Source organism: Oncorhynchus mykiss, chromosome 4 (assembly GCF_013265735.2).
Source record: "Oncorhynchus mykiss isolate Arlee chromosome 4, USDA_OmykA_1.1, whole genome shotgun sequence".
Taxonomy (NCBI): Eukaryota; Metazoa; Chordata; class Actinopteri; order Salmoniformes; family Salmonidae; genus Oncorhynchus; species Oncorhynchus mykiss.
The window spans coordinates 45,714,644-45,729,662 of NC_048568.1; positions in this window are offsets into that span (position 1 = coordinate 45,714,644).

Here is a 15,019-nt window from a genome sequence, read left to right on the forward strand (position 1 = left end):
ACTGTTAGCTAACACCTCTGTCCTGAAGCAAGCACAAGCTAGCCTCGAGCTAGGCCCATATACCTGCTAACTTCTTGGGCTACAATACCCCTTTATTGTCGACACGGTGCCCCGTTGATCCATCACGAATGGTCTACCCACGTAATCGTCGGATGTGGTTTCAACAGGCTTTTCCGTTGCGATGTCGCCGAAGACCCATCCACTAGCCCCGGCCCGCTAGCTTTCTGAATACTGTAGTAGTAGCGACCACCGAACAGCTCCCTGAATCACCTATTGCTGCTCATTGGACCCTATGATCACTCGGCTACACAGCTGATGCTGGACTATTCAATAACGCGGTACCTCTTTTTGTTTATCTGTCGCCCCAGTCCCGAACTCAGGCCCTGTATGTACCTAACTGACCCTCTCTGCCCATTCATCGCCATATCCGTTGTTGTCTTAGCTCTCCTGATCAAAACCCGTGATTGCTTTATGCTTTATCTCTAATGTCAAAATGCCTTGTCTACTGCTGTCTCGGTTAGTACTTATTGTTTTATTTCACTGTAGAGTCCCCAGTCCCGCTCATCATGCCTTAGCTTTTGTCCCACCCCCCACACATGTCAATAAGCATTTTTCTACAGCTGGCCATGCTTTCCACCTGGCTACCCCTAACCCAGCCAACAGCTCTGCACCCCCCGCAGCAACTTGCCCAAGCCACCCCCACTTATCCTTCACCCAAATCCAGATAGCTGATGTTCTGAAAGAGCTGCAAATCTGAACCCTATAAATCAGCCGGGCTAGACAATCTGGACCCTCTCTTTCTAAAATTATCTGCCACAATTGTTGCATTACTAGCCTGTTCAACCTCTTCGTATCGTCAAAGATCCCTAAAGATTGGAAAGCTGCCGCGGTCATCCCCCTCTTCAAAGGGGGAGACACTCTAGACCCAAACTGCTACAGACCCATATCTATCCTGCCCTGCCTTTCTAAAGTCTTCTAAAGCCAAGTTAACAAAATTCCACCGAACCTTCTCCGCTATGCAATCTGGTTTCCGAGCTGCTCATGGGTGCACCTCAGCCACGCTCAAGGTCCTAAACAATATCATAACCGCCATCGGAAAAAGACAGTACTATGCAGCCGTCAAAATCGACCTGGCCAAGGCTTTCGACTCTGTCAATCACCTCATTCTTATCGGCAGACTCAATAGCCTTGCTTTCTCAAATGAATGACTGCCTCGCCTGGTTTACCAACTACTTCTCAGATAGAATTCAGTGTGTCAAATCGGAGGGCCTGTTGTCCGGACCTCTCGTAGTCCCTATGGGGGTACCCCAGGGTTCAATTCTCAGGCCAACTCTTTTATCTGTAGATATCAATGATGTCGCTCTTGCTGCTGGTGATTCTCTGATCCACCTCAACCTAGACTACACCATTCTGTATACTCCTGGCCCATCTATGGACGCTGTGTTAACAAACCTCCAAACGAGCTTCAATGCCATACAACACTCCTTCCGTGGCCTCCAACTGCTCTTAAATGCTAGTAAAACTAGATGCATGCTCTTAAACCGACCGCTGTCCGCACCCGCCCACCCGACTAGCATCACTACTCCAGACGGTTCTGACATACAGTTGAAGTCAGAAGTTTACATACAACTTAGACAAATATATTTAAATTCAGTTTTTCACAATTCCTGACATTTAATCCTAGTAAGAATTCCCTGTCTTAGGTCAGTTAGGATCACCACTTTATTTAAAGAATGTGAAATGTCAGAATAATAGTAGAGAGAATTATTTATTTCAGCTTTTATTTCTTTCATCACATTCCCAGTGAGTCAGAAATTTACATACACTCAATTAGTATTTGGTAGCATTGCTTTTAAATTGTTTAACTTGGGTCAAACATTTTGTGTAGCCTTCCACAAGCTTCCCACAATAAGTCGGGGGAATTTTGGCCCATTCCTTCTGACAGAGCTGGTGTAACGGAGTCAGGTTTGCAGGCCTCCTTGCTCGCACACGCTTTTTCAGTTCTGCCCACAAATTTTGGTGTCTTGAGATGTTGCTTCAATATATCCACATCAATTTCCCTCCTCATGATGCAATCTATTTTGTGAAGCGCACCAGTCCCTCCTGCAGCAAAGCACCCCCACAACATGATGTTGCTACCCCTGTACTTCACGGTTGGGATGGTGTTCTTCGGCTTGCAACCCTCCCCCTTTTTCCTCCAAACATAACGATGGTCATTATGGCCGAACAGTTCTATTTTTGTTTCATCAGACCAGAGGACATTTCTCCAAAAAGTATGATCTTTGTCCCCATGTGCAGTAGCAAACCGTAGTCTGTCATTATTATGGATGTTTTGGAGCAGTGGCTTCTTCCTTGCTGAGCGACCTTTCAGGTTATGTCGATATAGGACTCGTTTTACTGTGGATATAGATACTGTTTCCTCCAGCAAGGTCCTTTGCTGTTGTTCTGGGATTGATTTTCACTTTTCGCACCAAAGTAGGTTCATCTCTAGGAAACAGAATGTGTCTAGGTTCTTCCTAGGTTTTGGCCTTTCTAGGGAGTTTTTCCTAGCCACCGTGCTTCTACACCTGCATTGCTTGCTGTTTGGGGTTTTAGGCTGGGTTTCTGTTCAGCACTTTGAGATATCAGCTGATGTACGAAGGGCTATATAAATACATTTGATTTGATTTGGTCTCCTTCCTGAGCGGTATGACGGCTGCGTGGTCCCATGGTGTTTATACTTTGGTACTGTTGTTTGTACAGATGAATGTGGTACTTTCAGGCGTTTGGAAATTGCTCCCAAGGATGAACCAGACCTGTAGAGGTCTACATTCTTTTTCTGAGGTCTTGGCTGATTTCTTTTGATTTTCCCAATATGTCAAGGAAAAAGGCACTGAGTTTGAAGCCAGGCCTTGAAATACATCCACAGATGTCATTCAGCATATCAGAAGCTTCTAATGCCATGACATCATTTTCTGGAATTTTCCAAGCTGTTTTAAAGGCACAGTCAACTTAGTGTATGTAAACTTCTGACCCACTGGAATTGTGATGCAGTGAATTATAAGTGAAATAATCTGTCTGTAAACAATTGTTGGAAGAATTACTTGCGTCATGCACAAAGTAGGTGTCCTAACCAACTTGCCAAAACTATAGTTTGTTAAAAAACTTCTCAGGGATAGGTGGGACGGTAGCGTCCCACCTGGCCAACATCCAGTGAAAATGCAGAGCGCCAAATTCAAATAAATTACTTTTTCTTTTTTTTTTTAACTTTCATGAATTCACACATGCAATACACCAAATTAAAGCTACACTTGTCGTGAATCCAGCCAACGTGTCAGATTTCAAAAAGGCTTTACGGCGAAAGCAAACAATGCTATTATCTGAGGACAGCACCCCAGAAAACAAACACAGACAATCATATTTCAACTCTGCAGACGCAACACAAAACGCAGAAATAAAAATATAATTAATGCCTTACCTTTGACGAGCTTCTTCTGTTGGCACTCCAATATGTCCCATAAACATCACAAATGGTCCTTTTGTTCGATTAATTCCATCGATATATATCCAAAATGTCCATTTATTTGGCATCGTTTGATCCAGAAAAACACTGGTTCCAACTCACGCAACATGACTACAAAATATCTCATAAGTTACCTGTAATCTTTGTCCAAACATTTCAAACAACTTTCCTAATACAACGTTAGGTAGTTTTTTACGTAAATAAGATAAAATTTAAGACGGGATAAACTGTGTTCAATACCGGAGGAAAACAAAGTGGAGCTAGCTTTCAGGTCACGCACCTCTAACAAAGAGTTCACTTCCCTCTACCCTCATTCTGAACAGTGCTACTTCTTCATTTCTCAAATGAAAAACCTCAACCAATTGCTAAAGACTGTTGACATCCAGTGGAAGCGATAGGAACTGCAAGCAAGTCCCTTAGAAATCTGGAATCCCAATGAAAAATGGAGTGACCTCAAAAAAAAAAATTCTGAATGGTTTGTCCTCTGGGTTTTGCCTGCCAAATAAGTTATGTTATACACAGACATGATTCAAACAGTTTTAGAAACTTCAGAGTGTTTTCTATCCAAATATACTAATAATATGCATATCTTAGCTTCTGGGCCTGAGTAGCGGTCAGTTTACTTTGCTTTTCATCCGGATGTGAAAATACTGCCCCCTGTCACCAAGAAGTTTAAACAAGATATTTGTTGAAAAACAAGTTTTAATGACACCAACCTAAATGTATGTAAACTTCCGATTTGAACTGTAGGTGTTTGGTTAGACTTTAAACTATCTTTCAAGACTCACATTAAGCATCTCCAATCCAAAATGAAATCTATAATCGGCTTCCTATTTCCCAAAAATGCATCCTTCACTCATGTTGTCAAACATACCCTCGTAAAACTGACTATCCTACCGATCCTTGTCTTCGGCGATGTCAATTACAAAATAGCCTCCAACATTCTACTCAGCAAATTGGATGTAATCTATCACAGTGCCATCCGTTTTGTCACCAAATATCCATATACTACCCACCACTGCGACCTGTATGCTCTCGTTGGCTGGCCCTCACTTCATATTCATCGCCAAACCCACTTGTTCATCTATAAACCAACTCCTCCTTTGGCCGACTTTCCTTCCAGTTCTCTGCTGCCAATGACTGGAACAAATTGCAAAAATCACTGAAGCTGGAGACTCATATCTCCCTCACTAACTTTAAGCATCAGCTGTCAGAGCAGCTTAACGATCACTGCACCCATCTGTAAATAGCCCATCTGTAAATAGCCCACCCAACTACCACATCCCCATATTGTTATTTATTTTTGCACCCCAGTATCTCTACTTGCACATCATCATCTGCTCATCTATCACTCCTGTGTTAATGCTAAACTGTAATTACTTCGCCACCATGGCCTATTTATTGCCTAACCTCCCTACTCTTACTTCATTTGCACACACTGTATATAGACTTTTATATTGTGTTGTTGACTGTATGTTTGTTTTACTCCATGTGTAACTCTGTGTTGTTGTTTGTGTCAAACTGCTTTGCTTTATCTTGGCCAGGTCGCAGTTGTAAATGAGAACTTGTTCTCAACTGGCCACCTGGTTAAATAAAGGTGAAATAAAAAACTAAAACAAAACAATGGAGGATCTTACTACTGATGAATGTGATGTTCTGGTGTCTCGAGGTAAATTCAGAAAGCTGATTGAGGATTGTGTTACTGGTGAATGTGTGTTTCTGGTGTCTCGAGGTAAATTCAGAAAGCTGATTGAGGATCGTGTTACTGGTGAATGTGTGTTTCTGGTGTCTCGAGGTAAATTCAGAAAGCTGATTGAGGATCGTGTTACTGGTGAATGTGTGGTTCTGGTGTCTCGAGGTAAATTCAGAAAGCTGATTGAGGATTGTGTTACTGGTGAATGTGTGGTTCTGGTGTCTCGAGGTAAATTCAGAAAGCTGATTGAGGATCGTGTTACTGGTGAATGTGTGGTTCTGGTGTCTCGAGGTAAATTCAGAAAGCTGATTGAGGATTGTGTTACTGGTGAATGTGTGGTTCTGGTGTCTCCAGGTAAATTCAGAAAGCTGATTGAGGATCGTGTTACTGGTGAATGTGTGGTTCTGGTGTCTCGAGGTAAATTCAGAAAGCTGATTGAGGATCGTGTTACTGGTGAATGTGTGGTTCTGGTGTCTCGAGGTAAATTCAGAAAGCTGATTGAGGATCGTGTTACTGGTGAATGTGTGTTTCTGGTGTCTCGAGGTAAATTCAGAAAGCAGATTGAGGATCGTGTTACTGGTGAATGTGTGTTTCTGGTGTCTCGAGGTCAATTCAGAAAGCTGATTGAGGATCGTGTTACTGGTGAATGTGTGGTTCTGGTGTCTCGATGTAAATTCAGAAAGCTGATTGAGGATCGTGTTACTGGTGATTGTGATGTTCTGGTGTCTCGAGGTAAATTCAGAAAGCTGATTGAGGATCGTGTTACTGGTGAATGTGTGGTTCGGGTGTCTCGATGTAAATTCAGAAAGCTGATTGAGGATCGTGTTACTGGTGATTGTGATGTTCTGGTGTCTCGAGGTAAATTCAGAAAGCTGATTGAGGATCGTGTTACTGGTGAATGTGTGTTTCTGGTGTCTCAAGGTAAATTCAGAAAGCTGATTGAGGATCTTAATACTGATGATTGTGATGTTCTGGTGTCTCGAGGTAAATTCAGAAAGCTGATTGAGGATCTTACTACTGACGAATGTGATGTTCTGGTGTCTCGAGGTAAATTCAGAAAGCTGATTGAGGATCGTGTTACTGGTGAATGTGTGTTTCTGGTGTCTCGAGGTAAATTCAGAAAGCTGATTGAGGATCGTGTTACTGGTGAATGTGTTTGTTTTTTGTGACTGTAACGGTATTCGTTGTCTGAAGAGGAGGAATCATCGGACCAAAGCGCAGTGTGGTAAGTGTTCATGCTTTCATTATTAAAACTGAACACTAATAACAAAATAACAAAGGGGATCACCCAAACAGTCCTGAAAGGTGCAGAACACTAAACAGAAATGAACTACCCACAAAAACCCTGTGGGGAAAAAGCTACCTAAGTATGTTTCCCAATCAGAGACAACGATAGACAGCTGTCTCTGATTGAGAACCATACCCGGCCAAAACAAAATAAATACAAAAACATAGAAAAAGGAACATAGAATGCCCACCCAAATCACACCCTGGCCAAACCAACATAGAGACATAACATAGCTCTAAGGGCGTGACAGTGACCGTGTATTTCGTTCTGCTTGCATGTTATATTTATGTTAAAGTCTGTATCATCTGTCATTTTTGTAATTCAGGGCTCATCTGTAAAATAGATCTTGGTCTCAGTATAATTCCCTGATAAAATAAAAGTTCAAATTAAAAAATAATTCACAGATAGAGCCCACTCAGCACAGGTAGTCTAGGACTATTACTATGGGAACAGAGACACCACCACCACCACCACCAGGTCCTAGACTATTACTATGGGAACAGAGACACCACCACCACCAGGTCCTAGACTATTATTATGGGAACAGAGACACCACCACCACCACCACCAGGTCCTAGACTAATACTATGGGAACAGAGACACCACCACCACCAGGTCCTAGACTATTACTATGGGAACAGAGACACCACCACCACCACCACCAGGTCCTAGACTATTACTATGGGAACAGAGACACCACCACCACCAGGTCCTAGACTATTACTATGGGAACAGAGACACCACCACCACCAGGTCCTAGACTATTACTATGGGAACAGAGACACCACCACCAGGTCCTAGACTATTACTATGGGAACAGAGACACCACTACCACCAGGTCCTAGACTATTACTATGGGGACAGAGACACCACCACCACCAGGTCCTAGACTATTACTATGGGAACAGAGACAGCACCACCAGGTCCTAGACTATTACTATGGGAACAGAGACAGCACCACCAGGTCCTAGACTATTACTATGGGAACAGAGACACCACTACCACCAGGTCCTAGACTATTACTATGGGGACAGAGACACCACCACCACCAGGTCCTAGACTATTACTATGGGAACAGAGACAGCACCACCAGGTCCTAGACTATTACTATGGGAACAGAGACAGCACCACCAGGTCCTAGACTATTACTATGGGAACAGAGACACCACCACCACCAGGTCCTAGACTATTACTATGGGAACAGAGACACCACCACCACCAGGTCCTAGACTATTACTATGGGAACAGAGACACCACCAGGTCCTAGACTATTACTATGGGGACAGAGACACCACCACCAGGTCCTAGACTATTACTATGGGAACAGAGACACCACCAGGTCCTAGACTATTACTATGGGAACAGAGACACCACCACCAGGTCCTAGACTATTACTATGGGAACAGAGACACCACCAGGTCCTAGACTATTACTATGGGGACAGAGACACCACCACCACCAGGTCCTAGACTATTACTATGGGAACAGAGACACCACCACCAGGTCCTAGACTATTACTATGGGAACAGAGACACCACCAGGTCCTAGACTATTACTATGGGAACAGAGACACCACCACCACCAGATCCTAGACTATTACTATGGGAACAGAGACACCACCACCACCAGGTCCTAGACTATTACTATGGGAACAGAGACACCACCAGATCCTAGACTATTACTATGGGGACAGAGACACCACCACCAGGTCCTAGACTATTACTATGGGAACAGAGACACCACCACCACCAGGTCCTAGACTATTACTATGGGAACAGAGACACCACCAGCACCAGGTCCTAGACTATTACTATGGGAACAGAGACACCACCAGGTCCTAGACTATTACTATGGGGACAGAGACACCACCACCAGGTCCTAGACTATTACTATGGGAACAGAGACACCACCACCACCAGGTCCTAGACTATTACTATGGGAACAGAGACACCACCACCAGGTCCTAGACTATTACTATGGGAACAGAGACACCACCACCACCAGGTCCTAGACTATTACTATGGGAACAGAGACACCACCACCAGGTCCTAGACTATTACTATGGGAACAGAGACACCACCACCACCAGGTCCTAGACTATTACTATGGGAACAGAGACACCACCAGCACCAGGTCCTAGACTATTACTATGGGAACAGAGACACCACCACCACCAGGTCCTAGACTATTACTATGGGAACAGAGACACCACCAGGTCCTAGACTATTACTATGGGAACAGAGACAGCACCACCAGGTCCTAGACTATTACTATGGGAACAGAGACACCACCAGGTCCTAGACTATTACTATGGGAACAGAGACACCACCACCAGGTCCTAGACTATTACTATGGGAACAGAGACAGCACCACCACCAGGTCCTAGACTATTACTATGGGAACAGAGACACCACCACCAGGTCCTAGACTATTACTATGGGAACAGAGACACCACCACCAGGTCCTAGACTATTACTATGGGAACAGACACCACCAGATCCTAGACTATTACTATGGGAACAGAGACACCACCACCAGGTCCTAGACTATTACTATGGGAACAGAGACACCACCACCACCAGGTCCTAGACTATTACTATGGGAACAGAGACACCACCACCAGGTCCTAGACTATTACTATGGGAACAGAGACACCACCACCACCAGGTCCTAGACTATTACTATGGGAACAGAGACACCACCAGCACCAGGTCCTAGACTATTACTATGGGAACAGAGACACCACCACCACCAGATCCTAGACTATTACTATGGGAACAGACACCACCACCAGGTCCTAGACTATTACTATGGGAACAGAGACACCACCAGGTCCTAGACTATTACTATGGGAACAGACACCACCACCAGGTCCTAGACTATTACTATGGGAACAGAGACACCACCAGGTCCTAGACTATTACTATGGGAACAGAGACACCACCACCAGGTCCTAGACTAATACTATGGGAACAGAGACACCACTACCACCAGGTCCTAGACTATTACTATGGGAACAGAGACTCCACCACCAGGTCCTAGACTATTACTATGGGAACAGAGACACCACCACCAGGTCCTAGACTATTACTATGGGAACAGAGACACCACCACCACCAGGTCCTAGACTATTACTATGGGAACAGAGACACCACCACCACCAGATCCTAGACTATTACTATGGGAACAGAGACACCACCACCAGGTCCTAGACTAATACTATGGGAACAGAGACACCACTACCACCAGGTCCTAGACTAATACTATGGGAACAGAGACACCACCACCACCAGGTCCTAGACTATTACTATGGGAACAGAGACACCACCACCACCATCACCAGGTCCTAGACTATTACAATGGGAACAGACACCACCACCAGGTCCTAGACTATTACTATGGGAACAGAGACACCACCACCAGGTCCTAGACTATTACTATGGGAACAGAGACACCACCACCAGGTCCTAGGCTGTTACTATGGGAACAGAGACACCACCACCAGGTCCTAGACTATTACTATGGGAACAGAGACACCACCACCAGGTCCTAGACTATTACTATGGGAACAGAGACACCACCACCAGGTCCTAGACTATTACTATGGGAACAGAGACACCACCACCACCAGGTCCTAGACTATTACTATGGGAACAGAGACACCACCACCACCAGGTCCTAGACTATTACTATGGGAACAGAGACACCACCAGGTCCTAGACTATTACTATGGGGACAGAGACACCACCACCACCAGGTCCTAGACTATTACTATGGGAACAGAGACACCACCACCAGGTCCTAGACTATTACTATGGGAACAGAGACACCACCAGGTCCTAGACTATTACTATGGGAACAGAGACACCACCACCACCAGATCCTAGACTATTACTATGGGAACAGAGACACCACCACCACCAGGTCCTAGACTATTACTATGGGAACAGAGACACCACCAGATCCTAGACTATTACTATGGGGACAGAGACACCACCACCAGGTCCTAGACTATTACTATGGGAACAGAGACACCACCACCACCAGGTCCTAGACTATTACTATGGGAACAGAGACACCACCACCACCAGGTCCTAGACTATTACTATGGGAACAGAGACACCACCAGGTCCTAGACTATTACTATGGGGACAGAGACACCACCACCACCAGGTCCTAGACTATTACTATGGGAACAGAGACACCACCACCAGGTCCTAGACTATTACTATGGGAACAGAGACACCACCAGGTCCTAGACTATTACTATGGGAACAGAGACACCACCACCACCAGATCCTAGACTATTACTATGGGAACAGAGACACCACCACCACCAGGTCCTAGACTATTACTATGGGAACAGAGACACCACCAGATCCTAGACTATTACTATGGGGACAGAGACACCACCACCAGGTCCTAGACTATTACTATGGGAACAGAGACACCACCACCACCAGGTCCTAGACTATTACTATGGGAACAGAGACACCACCAGCACCAGGTCCTAGACTATTACTATGGGAACAGAGACACCACCAGGTCCTAGACTATTACTATGGGGACAGAGACACCACCACCAGGTCCTAGACTATTACTATGGGAACAGAGACACCACCACCACCAGGTCCTAGACTATTACTATGGGAACAGAGACACCACCACCAGGTCCTAGACTATTACTATGGGAACAGAGACACCACCACCACCAGGTCCTAGACTATTACTATGGGAACAGAGACACCACCACCAGGTCCTAGACTATTACTATGGGAACAGAGACACCACCACCACCAGGTCCTAGACTATTACTATGGGAACAGAGACACCACCAGCACCAGGTCCTAGACTATTACTATGGGAACAGAGACACCACCACCACCAGGTCCTAGACTATTACTATGGGAACAGAGACACCACCAGGTCCTAGACTATTACTATGGGAACAGAGACAGCACCACCAGGTCCTAGACTATTACTATGGGAACAGAGACACCACCAGGTCCTAGACTATTACTATGGGAACAGAGACACCACCACCAGGTCCTAGACTATTACTATGGGAACAGAGACACCACCACCACCAGGTCCTAGACTATTACTATGGGAACAGAGACACCACCACCAGGTCCTAGACTATTACTATGGGAACAGAGACACCACCACCAGGTCCTAGACTATTACTATGGGAACAGACACCACCAGATCCTAGACTATTACTATGGGAACAGAGACACCACCACCAGGTCCTAGACTATTACTATGGGAACAGAGACACCACCACCACCAGGTCCTAGACTATTACTATGGGAACAGAGACACCACCACCAGGTCCTAGACTATTACTATGGGAACAGAGACACCACCACCACCAGGTCCTAGACTATTACTATGGGAACAGAGACACCACCAGCACCAGGTCCTAGACTATTACTATGGGAACAGAGACACCACCACCACCAGGTCCTAGACTATTACTATGGGAACAGAGACACCACCAGGTCCTAGACTATTACTATGGGAACAGACACCACCACCAGGTCCTAGACTATTACTATGGGAACAGAGACACCACCAGGTCCTAGACTATTACTATGGGAACAGAGACACCACCACCAGGTCCTAGACTAATACTATGGGAACAGAGACACCACTACCACCAGGTCCTAGACTATTACTATGGGAACAGAGACTCCACCACCAGGTCCTAGACTATTACTATGGGAACAGAGACACCACCACCAGGTCCTAGACTATTACTATGGGAACAGAGACACCACCACCACCAGGTCCTAGACTATTACTATGGGAACAGAGACACCACCACCACCAGATCCTAGACTATTACTATGGGAACAGAGACACCACCACCAGGTCCTAGACTAATACAATGGGAACAGAGACACCACTACCACCAGGTCCTAGACTAATACTATGGGAACAGAGACACCACCACCACCAGGTCCTAGACTATTACTATGGGAACAGAGACACCACCACCACCATCACCAGGTCCTAGACTATTACAATGGGAACAGACACCACCACCAGGTCCTAGACTATTACTATGGGAACAGAGACACCACCACCAGGTCCTAGACTATTACTATGGGAACAGACACACCACCACCAGGTCCTAGGCTGTTACTATGGGAACAGAGACACCACCACCAGGTCCTAGGCTGTTACTATGGGAACAGAGACACCACCACCAGGTCCTAGACTATTACTATGGGAACAGAGACACCACCACCAGGTCCTAGACTATTACTATGGGAACAGAGACACCACCACCAGGTCCTAGACTATTACTATGGGAACAGAGACACCACCACCACCAGATCCTAGACTATTACTATGGGAACAGAGACACCACCACCACCAGGTCCTAGACTATTACTATGGGAACAGAGACACCACCACCAGGTCCTAGACTATTACTATGGGAACAGAGACACCACCACCAGGTCCTAGACTATTACTATGGGAACAGAGACACCACCACCACCAGGTCCTAGACTATTACTATGGGAACAGAGACACCACCACCACCAGATCCTAGACTATTACTATGGGAACAGACACCACCACCACCAGGTCCTAGACTACTACTACAATATTCTAATTGATTTCTGCTTGTACACATGATGTTGTACCCATGATGTTGTACCCATGATGTTGTTTGGATACAGTACTGCTTTGTCCACAAGGTGTCAGTCAGGTGTAGAGCTGATCTATTTGGGGCTCTACTTTTGACCAGGGCCCATAGGGAATCCCATCGACTAAAGACTGTTAGATGTTTTTGTGACCCTTCAGATGAAAACACAACCCAGTCAGTCAACCAGTCAGTCAACTAGCCAGTCAATCAGCCAGCCGGATAGTCAGCTAGTCAGTCAGCCAGTAAGTCCGCTAGTCAGTCAGCCAACTAGCCAACCAGTCAGTCAGCAGCTAGTAAGCCAGTCAGCCAGTCAGTCAGTCAGCTAGCCATCCAGCCAGCCAGTTAGTCAGCAAGCCAGCCAGTCAGCCAGTTAGCTTGTTAGCAACCTAGTCAGTCAGCCAGCTAGTCAGTCAGTCAGCCAGTCAGCTATCCAGTCAGGCAGCTAGCCAGTCAGCCAGCTATCCAGCCAGCCAGCTAGCCAGTCAGTTATCCATGCACAGGTCAGTGTTTAGCTGTAATGCCTGTAACAGACTGAGACCCTGCCCTTGACTAGCAGGGACCTAGCAACATTAGAGACACACTGGGTCTAAAGTAAGGTCACAGTGTCACTCTGGGTTAAATGTAACAGCACAGTGCCTTACTGACCGCCTCTATCAGGACCTTAATGGGCTCTGAAGCCTAGTTTTCATGGGAATTTAGGGCCATGTATATTTAGGACCATGTATATTAAGGACCATGCATATTAAGGACCATGCTAATCCTCATGGATAAACTGATTTAAATAATAACTAAAGAGACACTACATTTGTAATACAGCTCTCTATGTATTATACAGACCTTGGTTAAAATACCATTTTAAATATCTCAATTACTTTCACATATGTTCAAAGTTAGTATTCTGATATATTTTATTTTAAAAGATAAGAGTATTTTAATATTTTAATGTATTTGGAAATACAACTTGAAAAGTATTTGACAGTATTTTCAAATACTTATTTCAAATATTATTTTCAAATACCTGGGTGCATTGAAGTGTATTTGAGTCAGTGTATTTGAAATATAATTTGGTAAACTATTTGTCACGTTCGTCATAGTGAGGGGACCAAGGCCCAGCGGGATATGAATACATTCTTCTTTTAATAAAGAGAGAACACTAAACAAACTAACGTGACACTATATAGACCTAGTGCTGACATGCAACTACACACAAACAATAACCCACAACACTAAAATGGACATTTGGCAACCTAAATGGGATCCCCAATCAGAGACAACGATAAACAGCTGCCTCTGATTGGGAACCAATTCAGGCCACCATAGACCTATAATAAACCTAGACTAACAAACACCCCTCGATATACAAAAAAACCATAGACAGGTAAACAAGCATACCCGTCAGGGCGTGACAGTACCAAAATAAGGAACGATCGATCGTGACGCCACATAGAACAAGTACTAACAGGCAACTACACATAGACAATAATCCACAAAATACCCAAGGAATATGGCTACCTAAATATGGTCCCCAATCAGAGACAATGATAAACAGCTGCCTCTGATTGGGAACCAATCTAGGCAACCATAGACATATAAACACCTAGATATACAACAACCCCTAGACATACAAAACCCCTAGACAATACAAAAACCACCCTCGTCACACCCTGACCTAACCAAAATAATAAAGAAAACAAGATAACTAAGGTCAGGGCGTGACAACGCTATACACATGGTCTGCGTTTGTGAGGCTGGTTGGACGGACTGACAAATTCTCTAAAATTACATTGGAGTCGGCTTATCGTAGAGAAATGAACATTTAATTATCTGGCAACAGCTCTGGTGGACATTAGTGCAGTCTGAATGCCAATTGCACAC